We start from the raw sequence: 14,456 nt of genomic DNA on the forward strand, positions 1-14,456 counted from the left end.
ACCGTAATCATGCCTCAGCCACTGTATTCACCAGATTTCGCCCCCTGCGACACTTTTATGTTCCCAAGATAGAAGAGACTAATGAAAGGAAGGCATTTTGCGACGACAACTTCATTTGAGCATTTTGTAAAATATGTGTAAACCCACACACAAGGGATTATTCCAACACGTACGATTTTATTGCTGTTTATTGAATCCATAGATTATTTAATCAGCGCGCGTGGCTTGTCTGATCTTCACTTTCATGGAAAAGATGACAGTGGTCGGAGTTGGGCCTGCGAAGTTCAATTCGATATTTCGAACGTTTTCATTTGGCTGAAAACTATATGACAAATATCATCTCAGTTTGATGTTCTACTTGACAGGGGAAAAATAACATTCTCAATGTAATTCTTATTTCCGTTTTTTGTGGACTTTTTGGTGCATAGGGTCCAACTTGATGACAGAGGATGGATCACCTCGTTGAGGTCAAAAATCAAGACTCCTTGGCTGCGAGAACAGCTGTTCTCAAGAGATACTCCTAAATATTTCAAATTTTTATATCACAAAGCACATGAGCTGTTATTTATATCTCAAAACTTCTGCTCAGGAATGAATGAAGACTAGAAGAAAGATTTTTTTCCGAAAAGAGCAGTGACGTATCACTTTTTCCTTTGAAATGATTCAGTACAAATACGCCACAGGCAAGAATAATAAATTATTATGTTCAGCAAAACACGCTTTTCGTTGAATGAAAGATGCGTACCTACGCTGCAAAAAAATATCTGCATTCATAACAAAGTTACAATAATAAATATAGTTTAAAAAACTAAATAACACTCTTTTAAAAAACATCGAACTAAAAAGTTAAAAATATTTTTTTAAATGAGCTTAAAACAATAACGAACGAAAAATAATAGTATTATTGTGAAAAAAGCGACGTGCGCTTGATATACAAAAAATATGGTACAAAGCGCCCACGCTTTTTTCACAATTATACTAGTATTTTTCGTTCGTTATTGTTTTAAGCTTATTTGAAAAAATATTTTTTACTTTTCAGATCGATGTTCTTCTAAAGCGTGTTTTTTAGTTTTCTTAAAATATATTAATTTTTCATTTTTAGTTTCGATTACTATAAAAGCGTGTTTTTTAGTCTTTTTAAAATATATTCATTCTATCCAAACTTTGGGATCAATCAGCCGTATATTGTTTGGAAAAATGACCATTGATTTTTTCCGATTCAGGAGAGGAGCGCCATCAGTTTAGGAACATCTGCGTATGTTCATATGAAATTCTCGTCAGAAAATAGCCCGAATATAAAAAATGGTTTGAAATGGGGTTTTCCGTTAATTAGCTTAAGATTTGTTTGAAGGTGATTGACAATGTTTCATGATGAATTTCACTAGTTCGGACTCCGGACAAGGAAAGATCATCGCTAACACCGCATCACAGTAAGCCTCCTCACTTGTATGGACTACCCAAAATCTACAAGAAGGGCGTTTCGCTTAGACCAATCATCAGCTCCCGAGATTCGGCTACTCAAAACTTGTCTAGATTTTACTTCCCATAATACAACCATTACAAGGAAAAAAATCGTCTTTTGTGAAGAATTCAAGGCATTTTGTTGAACTACTAGGGTCAATTGAAGTCACACAGGAAGATCAACTAATTGGTTTCGACGTGGAAAGCCTTTATACCAACGTTCCTGTCGAAGATGCACTCCAAATCATAAGGAGAAAGCTATCCGAAGACGGGAACCTGAAATACTGAATACTGAGTACGAAACTGTTATTTCCAACTGATGCACGAATTATTTACACAAGATGAGGGACTGCCAATGGGATCGCCACTTTCACCAGTTATAGCCAATATATACATATATGTAGTGGTTTGAAACTCTGGCCATTGAAGAAGCCCACAAGAAACCTCGAGTCTGGTTGAGATATGTTGACGACACCTTTATGATATGGAACCATTGGAATACTGAACTAGATGCCTTCCTGAAACACATAAACAGCGTGAGAACTTTTATCACTTTCACAATGAAGAAAGAAATCCAAAACTAATTGCCATTCTTAGAAGTTTTGGTGAAGAGGATCGACACTAAGTGGGAAACATCTGTATACCGAAAACCCACTCACACGGGACAGTATCTGAACCACGAATCCAACCACCACCAATCAACTAAAACAAGACTCTATCAGACCATGCTTTCAGGCTCTGTAACACGAAGGAAGGTCTCGAAAAGGAACTAAACTCCAAAGCGATGGTAGAAAATAGGCTAAAAAACAGCAGGAGCCTAGCAAAGAAGAGAAGCCGTCACAACCAGTGCTTGCACTTTCCTACATCAGAGGATTATCGGAGAGGATAAGCAGAATTGGTTCCAAGTACAACATCAGATTCGGTAACACCACCACCAAACGCGGACTCCGATTCCAAGAATTGCATTTACCGGATATCCTGTGAGTGCGGAAAATCCTGTATTGGTGAAACTAAGAAGCCTTTGAATGTTCGCATTACCGAGCACAAGAAACACACAGCAACGGGAAACCAGCAAATCAGGAATAGCAGACCATGTTTGGACCCATTAACACAACATCGAGTGGGCCCAAGCCGAGATCTTACACAGAGAGGAACATTGGTTTAGGAAAAAATTCGAGGAAGCCGAATACATGCTGTCCAACAACGTATTCAGCCAAGCCAGCGTAGAAATACGCAACAAAAGGGAACCCATCATCAAGCGAAAAATAGCCAACTCCCGTCAAACGGTCATCTCCCACGGAACCAGTGAAGCGGAAAAATGGAAAGCGGGGATAAGTGAAAGTACTCGAACGACCCATAAATAGTCATCTCTCGGAGGAATCAGTCCAGTCATCACCCGAAGACGATTGTGGATACTAAAAATCGAAAGGTCGTGAACTAACTTCGCCTTGAAATCTCTTAACTTTTTTATTTTTACCTTTATTTTCATTTTGTATATCTTTATTTTTCATTTTTGTTCAATTGTATTATTTATATTTGTATTTCATTTCACTATTATTTCATTTTAGATTTTTTTGCTCAAAATAATTGTTATTTACAGCTATTTATTTTTAATTCTTCTTTTAGTTGTTTCAGGGATTTCAAATCATTTTAAATATTAGACAATGGAAGTATGAACTAGTGAAATTCAGACTAAGATTTGCTTTTTTAACGCGCGATAACTTGTACGAAATCTAACCAAATATAGGCATATTATTGAGAAACATACTCTTTATTGTTTTGTAACAACCATTGTGATTTCGATCAAATATTTTTTTTTCAGGTGAGTTTGACTAGATCTTGCACGTCACTGAAGAGAAATTTCCAGGCATTATCCAATACAATTCAATAAAGAAGCCGGTGTGGTGTCGTTCAAGGCGAACGAACGAGGTAATAATTTTAGCTTTTCATAACTAGATCGATCATTAGGTTGAATAATTGCAGTGATTTTCATAAACTCTTTGTTTTTTATGAACATTCCTAGCATGTTCGTGTCACTTTGAAATAAACATAAATCCCACTGATTTGAACCATTAGTTTTATACAAGGTGGATATTCGAAAAGAAGAAGAAGAACTTTCGTTACCGCAATATTTCTTGAAACCAATCAAGAAGTCCCAAAACACCTATCTGTTTATAAGTGATAAAAAATTGTACCTATTACTTTTTTCAAATTTTGTAGAGTTATGCGTTTGGCTTACATCAAATATAATATTTTTAAGGCATCTAATCATTGACTACCACCTCAAAGATGTTTCCAAGTGTTTAATTACCATTACGTATAGCTATAATATGTTATGGCTGAGACTAGCTCTCATGGCCTTCCGTAGGTGTGTTTGTTTCAGAGCTACCTCTGCTCTCATCTTTATTCTTCAGAAATGTTGATTCCAGGTCAGCATGGAAGCTAATATAACTCCCAGATATTCAATCTTCTACGACAATTTTGAATTTCTTCGCTTCAAAGTTTCAGAGGTCTTGAGTAATCCGTGTGTGTTCCGCTTGATTCTTTTGATTAGTGCTTTCTGGGTCGATTTGAATGAACTTTTTCCACACCGGTCTTTTTGATGAATGTTATCAAGATCGATATGGATGAACTTATGTAGGAAAGGTTCAAAACCATTGGCATGAGTTGCAGTTTCTTAGGCTTAGGACACGAAAATGGCAATAGCTGAGCGATAGCGAAGCGACACGACGGCTCAACGGTGGCGATGCATACAAAAACATCTACAGTATAGGTGACGCGCACGAAATGAGCGGGGGTGGGGCAGGGTGATCGAGCGATGCACGGAAGTAAGGAGAGCGATGGCGGCGCGGAAGCGACAAGAACAAACTAGTGTGATTAGGTCGATCGCGATTATTAGTGTTATGTAGAAAAATATTAGAATTCCAATACCAAATGGCAATTGATAATAAGGAAGTCATCTCGTGTATTTTGTCAGAATCTGCTCAAATGGACAGTAAAAATGTTTACCTTATCTCGTAATGAAGGGAAGAGAATTCGCCAAAATTACTTCTTCCTTCATTAACTCAATGGACACCATCTGTAGGTAATAGTAACTACCTTCTCATTGGTAGACTTCCTCCAATAGTTCTCTTCGACGTAAACTTGTGTTACGATGACATGACATGTTGCTCACAACTCTACTCCAGCACGACTGACCAACCAAAGTTTCGTGCCTACGCAAAATACTTCTCTTCATCACCCCGTGCTGCGCCGCCTCCCCCCCCGGTCACCGTCGCTCGTCTGTCGCGATTTTCATGCCCCCCAGCCTCAGTGTGACTTAGTTGCAAATACAGTTTCAGTCATCTTCTGATGGTGCTGACTTGGTTAGCGAAAAGCCCGTCAAAAACAGTGTTTTTATTCCGGTGTAGAAGTGAGTGTTTGAAAATTAAAATGGATGCATGCATGCTTGACAGGTTTTTTCATTGAACATTCAAAGATTTCCTCAGCCAGAGGCAAGAATCAGAACTACTAAAGTCTATCCAAATCCAAGATAGAGTAAAACAAAACAAAACCGAAGCGTGATGTTCACGTGATCGCCCAGTGTCAGATGGAAAGGGCATTGGTGAATTCCTTTCTTGGTACGAGTTCGGTACCAGCACAGGGTTGTAATCAGTCGTTTGCGTGTTTGTGTGGTGTGCGTTATAGTATATTGTTTAAAATTGTTTTCCGAAATGTCCAGTACAGACACTGCTGATGATACTGTGAGCTATCCTCTGAGTCCAGCCAGGAAACGATACAAAAAAAGACATTTGAGTGTTGAGATGAAAGAAGTGATTCCAAATGTGTTCAAGAAAGAGATGGAAAAAATTGAGACATCGACTGTTGACGAAGTCGTATCGAAAGTTTCCGATAAAATTGGAGTGTGTTTCGCTTCGATTTACAATGTTTTACGGCAATATAAACAAAATCATACATTTTCCAAACCGAATACAAATCAGAATCTTCAAATCATTATAAAATCAATAGATGATGCTGATAAACATGCAATCAGGAGGAAAGTGCATGAGTACTTTTTCAGAAATGAAATACCCACGATAGACAAAGTACTCACAGAAATAAATGAAAATGTTTCATTGCCAAGTTTTAAGCAGACAACATTCCATAAAGTATTGAAACATTTGAATTTTGTATGGAAAAAACGAGGGCGCAATAGTTTATTATTGGATAGAGAGGAAATTGTGTTATGGAGGAGAGAGTATTTGACCAAAATCAAATATTATAGAAACAACAGAGAACAATTTATTATATGGATGAAACCTGGGTTAATGCTGGTCATACTACCCCTAAAGTATGGGACAATGAAACTGTGACCTCATCTAGGAGGGCCTTTTTAGATGGACTATCCACCGGATTAACAAATCCATCAGGTAAACTTATATTTATATTAAGACCTGCCTCAATGTCAATATATAAAAAGTAACCCTCGTATTTGTTTTATTTACTTATATATCTCTCCATAATTTCAGATAAAGGAAAACGGCTTATTACTTGTCACATCGGCAATGAGAATGGGTTTGTTGCTGAAAGGCTGTGGTGTTTCGAGTCGAAGAAATGAACGGTGAATATTTCAAACAGTGATTTTCCAAAGTTCTACCCCATCTGGAGGATAATGCTGTGATTGTAATGGACAATGCACCTTATCATTCGCGACGGTTAGAGAAGATACCGACAACGTTTTCAAAGAAGGTTGAAATCCAAAATTGGCTGCGAGCAAAGAATATTAGCTTTGAAGACTCAATGCTAAGAGTACAGCTACTAAAAATTGTCAAGGAGCGCAAGCTTGAATACCAAAAATATATAGTCGATGAGATGGCAGCAGGTCAAAACAAAATTGTCCTTCGTCTGCCTCCATACCACTGCGAGCTCAATCCCATCGGGGTTATATGAGCGGATGTGAAGAATTTTGTAGCTCAGCATAACACCACGTTCAAATTTGCAGATCTCAAAGTACTTTTTGATGAGGCTTTGAAAAGAGTCATATCGGAGAAATGGGAGAAGTGTGTTCGGCATATGATATCGGAAGTCGAGACAAAGATGTGGAAGCTTGATAACATAATAGAGGCACAAATCGAGCCACTGATAATTCAGATTGGTGGGGATGACACTACTGATGAAGAGACAAATTCATCCAGTTGAATAAATTTGATTAATATTCCTTTTGATTTTACATAAAATAAAAATTATCAATAAAAAAATAATTACGTCTCTTTTCATATAATGCTTGAGTGTGCTGTGAAAAATCCAATGAAAATCTTTTTATATTACACATATTATCTGCATTTTTTCCGTTAAACTGCAAAACTTGCGCATTTCACTCGTTATAAAAAAGTTTTCCTAAGTATGATATAGCATTTGAGATCAACAAGATGTTGGTTCTGAATACGACCCTGGCCAATTCTTGGGATTTTCAATATCACGTGCGTAGGGCATGTCGATGTTTACATCCACTCTATCTTGGATTTGAATTTGCTTTAGAGTTCACCGTTGCCTGCTGAAGGAGTATGCCTAGAAACGATATACATGCTTTTCTCCTTTCTGTAGTTTAAAATTTTTTTATTCTAGTTTCCCAAATTTTTATATATTGATGTAGTCACGTAAGAAATCTGGTATTTTATATACTATTCAAAAATCATCTGGACTTCCAATTGCTCCCTCACAGAGAGAGGTAATTGAAGGAAACTTCAAATAATACTAAGAAAAGACGAATGAATGAATTAATTGGAACTGATAAATCAGAAATCAATAAATAATTTCTGCATCGAAACCATTGACATTAATTTGTTGAACTTGGGATAAAAACTTGTCGATAACATCGACAATGAGAATGCGTACATCCTATTCCACGGATTTATTGAAGAATGTGTACCAATTATGGTGTTGCGGTGAATTCAAGGTTCTGCCGCGCTTATTCTGGGAAATAAATTTATTCTGGAACCTGGTTACGGAAATGCCGTGTTTTTCAACGATATGAGATTGCTGTTTGCACGAGATAGGCACTGAATCATTTAATAATGCATGGAAGATAAAGAGCGATGCATCGTCTTCTGTCTCGATGTTTGTTGAATTTTTTCATAATGATTAGTCTTTCATAGATGAATGGCGATAAGATCGCAGATAAAATACATCTGTGAGTTGATATCAGTAAGTTAGAGTGTGTTCCATTGAACAAAGTGTTTTATGGTGTTTGGTATGTCTGACTGGAGTTGGAAGAGTATCCAAAATGTAAGTGGTGGGAGGAGTCGCAAAATAGGCTTTATCTTTGTTATTCAGTTGGTATAAAAATAGTGCCCATGCGATATATACGATATAAATTTTTTTTTGCCTCTTTTTGTAGTTTTGATAAGGTAGGATTGGAATCTGTTAGCGTATGAATCCAACACAAATATAACTCACACATACTCTTTGATACGCCATTTGCCAATCAAGTAAGCTTCATAAGAAGGTGGAGCAACTTCAGGAGTAAATTAAATTCAACTTCCTTAGTACCAATTTCAAGTTAGTGCTTCATGAAATAGCCAACAATGGATTCTTTCTATTCAAATCAAATTGTAGAACGTTTCTAGAACATAGAAGTCAGACGGTGCGTTGGATGACGGAAGAACTGACCGTCAGCAGCAAAGGCTGCTTCCCAAAGTCTTGGAACACTCTTCCGAACCAGAAAACTGTACACACCTCAGCAACTTTTGATGCTTTATAAAGCTCAGATCAGATCTTCTTTGGAGTATTGTTCTCATGTATGGAGCTCTGCCCCTAAACATTTCCTGAAGATGCTGGATTCCATCCAGAAAAGAGCCATCCGCCTAATTGGAGACGCGAACATCAAGTACAACCTTGATAGCCTGGAACATCCAAGGAAGGTTGGAGACTTGTCTCTCTCATATAGATACTTTCACGGGAAGTGTTCAAGTGACTTGGCACATTTGATTCCACCAAGAGCGATACATATCAGAAATACGCGACGGAATGTGGCTGGTCATCGTTTTGAGGTTCAACTCAGTACACCTCGAACTTCACTGTTTAAGAAACTTTTCTTCTGGAGGACTGCGTTCATGTGGAATAACCTTCCTGAGAACCTTTTTCTGAATGGATTTAATCTCAAGCGTTTCAAATCCAATGTACAGCGCTACTTTCGCATAGGCACCAATCTGAGAGCTATTTTCAGAAGGTTTCAAAATAGATTTTTGTTAGAAATATGTTTTTAACATATAATATATGTTATTTTTCCAATAGAAATCCATTCTGTTCATTTTTTCGGAGGCGAAAAAAAAAGTTTGACCTGGAAGACATTTCTTGACCAGAGTATAAGCATAAATTTAATAATGGAGGAAACGTATTTATAAAAGCAGAGTGTTGAATTTTACAGAAATTATAGTGACATTTCTTCAAAATTCAATGAAATGTAGACAAATTTGAGATTTTTTCAGATTTTTTTTTAAAGAAATAATATTAACCATGTTATTGCATTTCGATGAAAAATAATGGTAGTTGAAAATGGTTACGTATTCAACTGATTGTTTTGAAAAAACTTTCAGTGTTGGTTAAATTTCACTGTATTGGTACTAGAGGACTTCCTAAAGTATTGATATTCATTCCACTAAACCGCTAAATAGGTTAATAGTGTAGAACATAAATGGCGTTGTCACAATAAACGACATCTTGACTACACGCCCTAGATAGGTGCCATAACATCAAATGAAAAATATAATGTTTATGTTGCTACTTAAAAGGATACCCAATCTAAATAGCTTCTTCCTGTGTAGGACAATATGCTCTTGTTTCAAGGCATGGTATAAGTGCAGGTATAATGGTTCGTAACAAACGCTCCAATGCATAATAATGGAGGGAAACTAATTGAAAAAACGAAGGAGTCTTGCATTGATGACTTGACTTTGATAGATTTCTTTTATTAATGTCACTAACCCAAACAGTTGTGGAAGTAGAACAAATGATTTTGTCACAATCCGTTTTAATTGCCAATGCATCATTAATAATTTCGATATGGTCAATGGTATTTCGTTTTCCTTTTCGTACTATGCTTGAAAGATGACGTTACATAAATGTGCCGATTTTGTAAGACATGGATACACCAAAGATGGATTGTGGTTTGTTTATGCAAACAGTAAGAATAATTATTGTGAAATTACATGAGGTTTGTTTCAGTTCCTCATTGTATGAATGTTTATCTATAGGATTCGGTTTGATTTTATCAATGGAAACGAAGTTCTGATGTTGTAACATTGTGACTACTTTGTAAACTCGTACAATAGTTCAAATTATTCATGTGAATCCTATAGTACTCGTAGTCCCCCGATGCCCTATACCATTCGATTTGGTATATAGTCCTCTTGGTTCAAACCCGTAGGAGGAAGTCTAAGAATTTTAAATGGGAAGGGAAGTCAAGTGGCATATCATTTTGATTGGCGTTCAATTCCGCTTCCAATGGTACCCTGACTTATTATTTTTCAATGAGCATTTTCCGGTTTCGTGGTATTAGCTCTCATCAATGCAGGAAAGATCCGATCCAAAAAGTAGTGTGCTTGGGAATTTTCGTCTGAAAAAAAATTTGTTGAATAGTATCACCTCTATCTCGTGAACTCCAATCCCGGAAGAAACATCCCATGTCTCAATAATCTAACATAAATCAAAATAAGTTTGAGAACTGTACCGTGGAGAGAAACATACGTATTGAAAAATACTGTGTCGGATATAATACAATGTCGATCGTGGTTTCAGTTGGGAAGTAGTTGTTTCCCGACAGGTATTAACCAAAACCTGATGTGTTGGTACGTTGGTAGAGATGTTGGTAGAGAGGTATATGTTTCGATATAGCTTTCAGAATCATTTTGTTGTCTGGTTTTTAATTATCTCTTTCATAACGGCTCACCGGAATTTCAAAAGTTTTGAAACTTTTCACTTCCCACTTGATTTTAAATATAATTTCTTCTAGGTTCATGATAGATCTATTTGAATCAATAATCGACTCAATAATTTGATGGATGTAGCCGGTACTACGTGGTAGGAAATCATAATGAAAAGAGAAAAATTAAAAGGTAAAAAACATAGAAATCATCATTTCTCTCTTCATTAATCAACTCTTTTACTTGCGGTTCTACTTCCAAAACTGTGATCCGAAAAATAATGTCTTCACAAGCCATAAAGACCTGGCTTTTGGTTGCTGATGTTGATCCAGACCCAAAATACAGGGTGTAACTGAAAAAGTGTAAAACATTCAAGGAGGTGATTCCTCATCGAAAACAAGATAGGATCTTTCATATAAAGAAATTTCATTGGAGCATCCCTTGTTAAGATACAGCCCCTCAAAGGGGACACATAAAATGTGTATAACAATTTTTTTCACAAGCACTGAAAAAGTTACAATATTGAAATTAACCTGACGTTTTGTTCTACCAAAAAGACACTTAGCCAGTAATTTATTTGTTTTACCCCATGTTCGTAAGGGGTGGAAAACGCAACCCCTAAAATTTATTTCCAATGTAACTTTTTGTCCTATTATTTGTTTACCATTTAAAAATTCATTTCCGGTAGCCTGTTTCATTCTGAACAAAAAATGTCTCATGGTTTTTATGCCCAAAATAAACCAGTTCGCAGCAAAACATTATTTTACGAACAACTACAGAGATACATCGTCATAAATGCGAACTGGATTTATTGTTATTTCGTAGTTAGTACCTGCATTAAGCGATTAAAGGGTAATAAACAAAACTAATTTATTAATAACAAAACACCCAACATGTAGAAATCATAGTAAATGTTCAATATATCTACCTTCAGATATTACGCATGCGTCTAGACGTCGGCGCATTGAACCACGTATTCGCTCAAATATTTCTGGAGTCTCTCTGATTACCCTGCACGCATCGAAGATGCGGTTTCTTAAGTCCTCTACATCGCGAACAGGAGTACGATAAACCAAATGCTGTAAATGGCCCCAAATAGAGAAATCGAGAGGATTGAGATCCGGGGATTGAGCGGGCCAGTTCTGTGGTCCGCCTCCACTGATTTGCATACGTTTCAGTTAAATGCTGACGTGCTACTTGACTGAAATAGGCGGGAGCCCCATCATGCATAAAAAACATATTCCTTCTGACACCCAAAGGAACTCCCTCCAGCAGTACTGGATGAAGTTCTCTTAAAAATTGAACGTATGGCTCACCATTTAATTGAGGATGTAGAAAATGAGGCCCAATTGAATCATCCCCAATAACTTCAAGCCACACGTTAAGAGAAAACTGTTCTTGATGATTAGTGAGGGTTTTCATCAGCTCATATGTGGTAATTACGGGAATTAATAATCTTATCCTGAGAAAAACTACATTCGTCTGTGAATTCCATCGTCTTGAGAAAGTCACAATTTCTTCTAATCATTTCCAGCATCCAATTGCAAAATTCAAGACAGTTCGGAAAGTCTCGCGAGTAGGACTCGCGGTAACAGTGCCTGTACTCGTTGCAGATGGTAAGGGTAGAAGAGTTGTTCCTTTAAAATTCGGAATACCGTCATATGAACAACATTTAGCTGAAAAGCAATCTTTCTAGTACTGGTAGTAGGTTGTTCTTCAATGAAATTAAGTAATGCTTTCTCAAGCTGTGGTGGTGACCACAATCCCGCGTTCTTTTGTCGAATGAACCATATTCTCGTAATCGTTGATGAAGTCGAGCAAATACACATTCCATGTGAAGGATGCTGCCGTTGAGGATACATTTCAGCATATCTTCTAGAAGCTTCTAACCCATTCCCCTGCGACAGACCGTAAACGTAATGCATATCAGCCATTTCCTCATTTGTGTATGCCATTTTAATAACAAGTGAATTATTAAAGTAACAAATTAAGAACAGAACAACAACACACAATCAGTATTGATTCAATTTCGAAAATTCACAAACTAACTGCGTCATACCAATTTTTTGTCACTATCGCTAATAGCGACCTACTAGATAGATTAGTTTCGTATTTTCGCATGTATGACGATGTATCTCTGTAGTTGTTCGTAAAATAATTTTTTGCTGCAAACTGGTTTATTTTGGGCAAAAAACCCAAGAGGCATTTTTTGTTCAGAATGAAACATGCTATTGGAAATAAATTTTTAAATGGTAAACAAATGAAAAGACAAAAAGTTATATTGGAAATAAATTTTAGGGGTTGCGTTTTCCACCTCTTACAACCATGGGGTAAACCAAATAAATTTCTTGCTAAGTGTCAATTTGGTAGTACAAAACGTCAGGTTGATTTCAATATTGTAACTTTTTTAGTGCTTGTGAAAAAAATTGTTATACAAATTTAAGGGTCTGTATCTTAACAAGGGATGCTCCAATGAAATTCCTTCATATGAAAGATCCTATCTTTTTTTCGATGAGGAATCACCTCCTTAAATGTTTTACACTTATTCAGTTACACCCTGTATATTTTCCATTCCACCTTATCCATAGTTGGCAAATTATCTACATATAATACGTAAAGGCTATTGAAATGAGAAAGTAGGCTTCTCGTAGATTCCATATTTTTCAGGATACTCCTAGTTTGCAGTACTAAAAACTTTTAATCAGCCTCTAGCATTCTAGCAACTCTTTCAGTGAGTGGCTTAATGAAAACGTCTTAGTTTTTCTTATTATCAAACGGATCGCCCTGTTGTCCATTACATATCAATATCTGGACTTCGCGAACGGTTTCAGACTTTTGGCAACATCTACCAGGATTGTGGGCTAATCCACTTTATACATCCGTCGAAGTACATTCTGTCAAAATGTTCTGGCAATCGATCATTTAAAAAGCCTATGTGAAGGGACTGTCGAAATTCTTTTTGCAGCTAGGTTGGCACAACTGTCCTTTTATATTCGTGTCGGATAAGTGTCATCCGTCAATAATTTTGTTTACAGTACTCAATTTTGTAAAGTAACCTTGAACGTTTTTCTTGATTTTTACAATGGATTAGGATCAAATCATTCGTCTTAAATTTTGCATTTCAAATATAATTTCGTGTGCTGAAGCGCTGAAAATGTTGCATAAGAGCGTTTGAGTGGTACAGTGCATTTAAAAACGATTTAGATATGGTGGAAGGTTTGCCTCACTCTGGTCGGCCATCAACATCCTCAACTGAATTCAACATCGCTAAAGTGAAGGAAATGGTGACTGAAAATCGTCTTTTGGATTTGAGAGATAGTCATAGAAATTCATACGTCTCACGAATTAGTTCGTATCATTTTGAACGATTTTTTAGTCATGAAACGGTACAAACCTGATATGCAAATTAGCCAACAAGTTTCGGAATGGCGCCATCTGACTAAGTCGAAACCAAAAAAAGGTCATCAGAGTCGATTAAAAGTGGAGGTTAGGTTAACAATTCTTGTCTGTCACCGCGGTGTTGTGTAATCAGAATTCTTGCCAGATATGTGGAAAGAAAATCTATGGGTTATGCACCCCGATGACGCACAATTTCACAATTCTATCATTGTGAACGAATTCAACTAAATCTATCTAACAGCCACCGTATTCACTTAATATGACTCTGGTCGATTTTCTTTCCAAAACTCAAACTACCTCTTCCAGAGACCCGTTTTCAGTCGATAGATGAAATAAAAGAGAATTCGTAGCGAATGCCGAAGTCGATTCCAAGAAATACGTTAAAAATGTTTCGATGGTTGAGTTGTTCGTTGGCATAAATGTATTATTTCGGAGGTGGCTTAAATTGAAGGTTATGCAATGAATTCAGATGAATAATACATAGTTTGTGTTTCATTTACCAATTTTCGTTAGTTTTTGACGTTATTGCCGTTGGTCCACTGGGAGCGAAAAACTGCGAAGCAACGAATTCGTGTGAACATCGTTCGTATGAAGTCGTGCGATGCACATCGTTCATTGCCTAAGTATTCGTCCGGATTCGTAGTAGGTGAGATGGCTCGTCGAAACGGGTTTTTTGATTATTCTGATAAAGACTTT

General features: G+C 36.8%; 1 protein-coding gene across 3 annotated transcripts in view; it reads left to right on the forward strand.

Moving 5' to 3' along the window:
* The window catches only part of DAAM (disheveled-associated activator of morphogenesis-like protein), a 256,447-nt gene that overhangs the window by 99,078 nt on the left and 142,913 nt on the right, over nt 1-14,456 (forward strand). Inside the window, exon 1 of one of the 3 annotated variants that reach the window (XM_074183213.1) lies at nt 7,707-7,725. The exons of the other annotated variants lie outside the window; for them this stretch is intronic. The gene's annotated coding sequence lies outside the window, so the exon portion shown is untranslated. Of the gene's footprint in view, nt 1-7,706; nt 7,726-14,456 lie in introns of those variants that run through there. 3 annotated transcript variants of the gene reach the window in all.

The sequence above is a fragment of the Leptinotarsa decemlineata genome, unplaced genomic scaffold (genome assembly GCF_025532065.1).
Source record: "Leptinotarsa decemlineata unplaced genomic scaffold, Ldec_3_MD MMD2_tig00026336_RagTag_RagTag, whole genome shotgun sequence".
Lineage (NCBI taxonomy): Eukaryota > Metazoa > Arthropoda > Insecta > Coleoptera > Chrysomelidae > Leptinotarsa > Leptinotarsa decemlineata.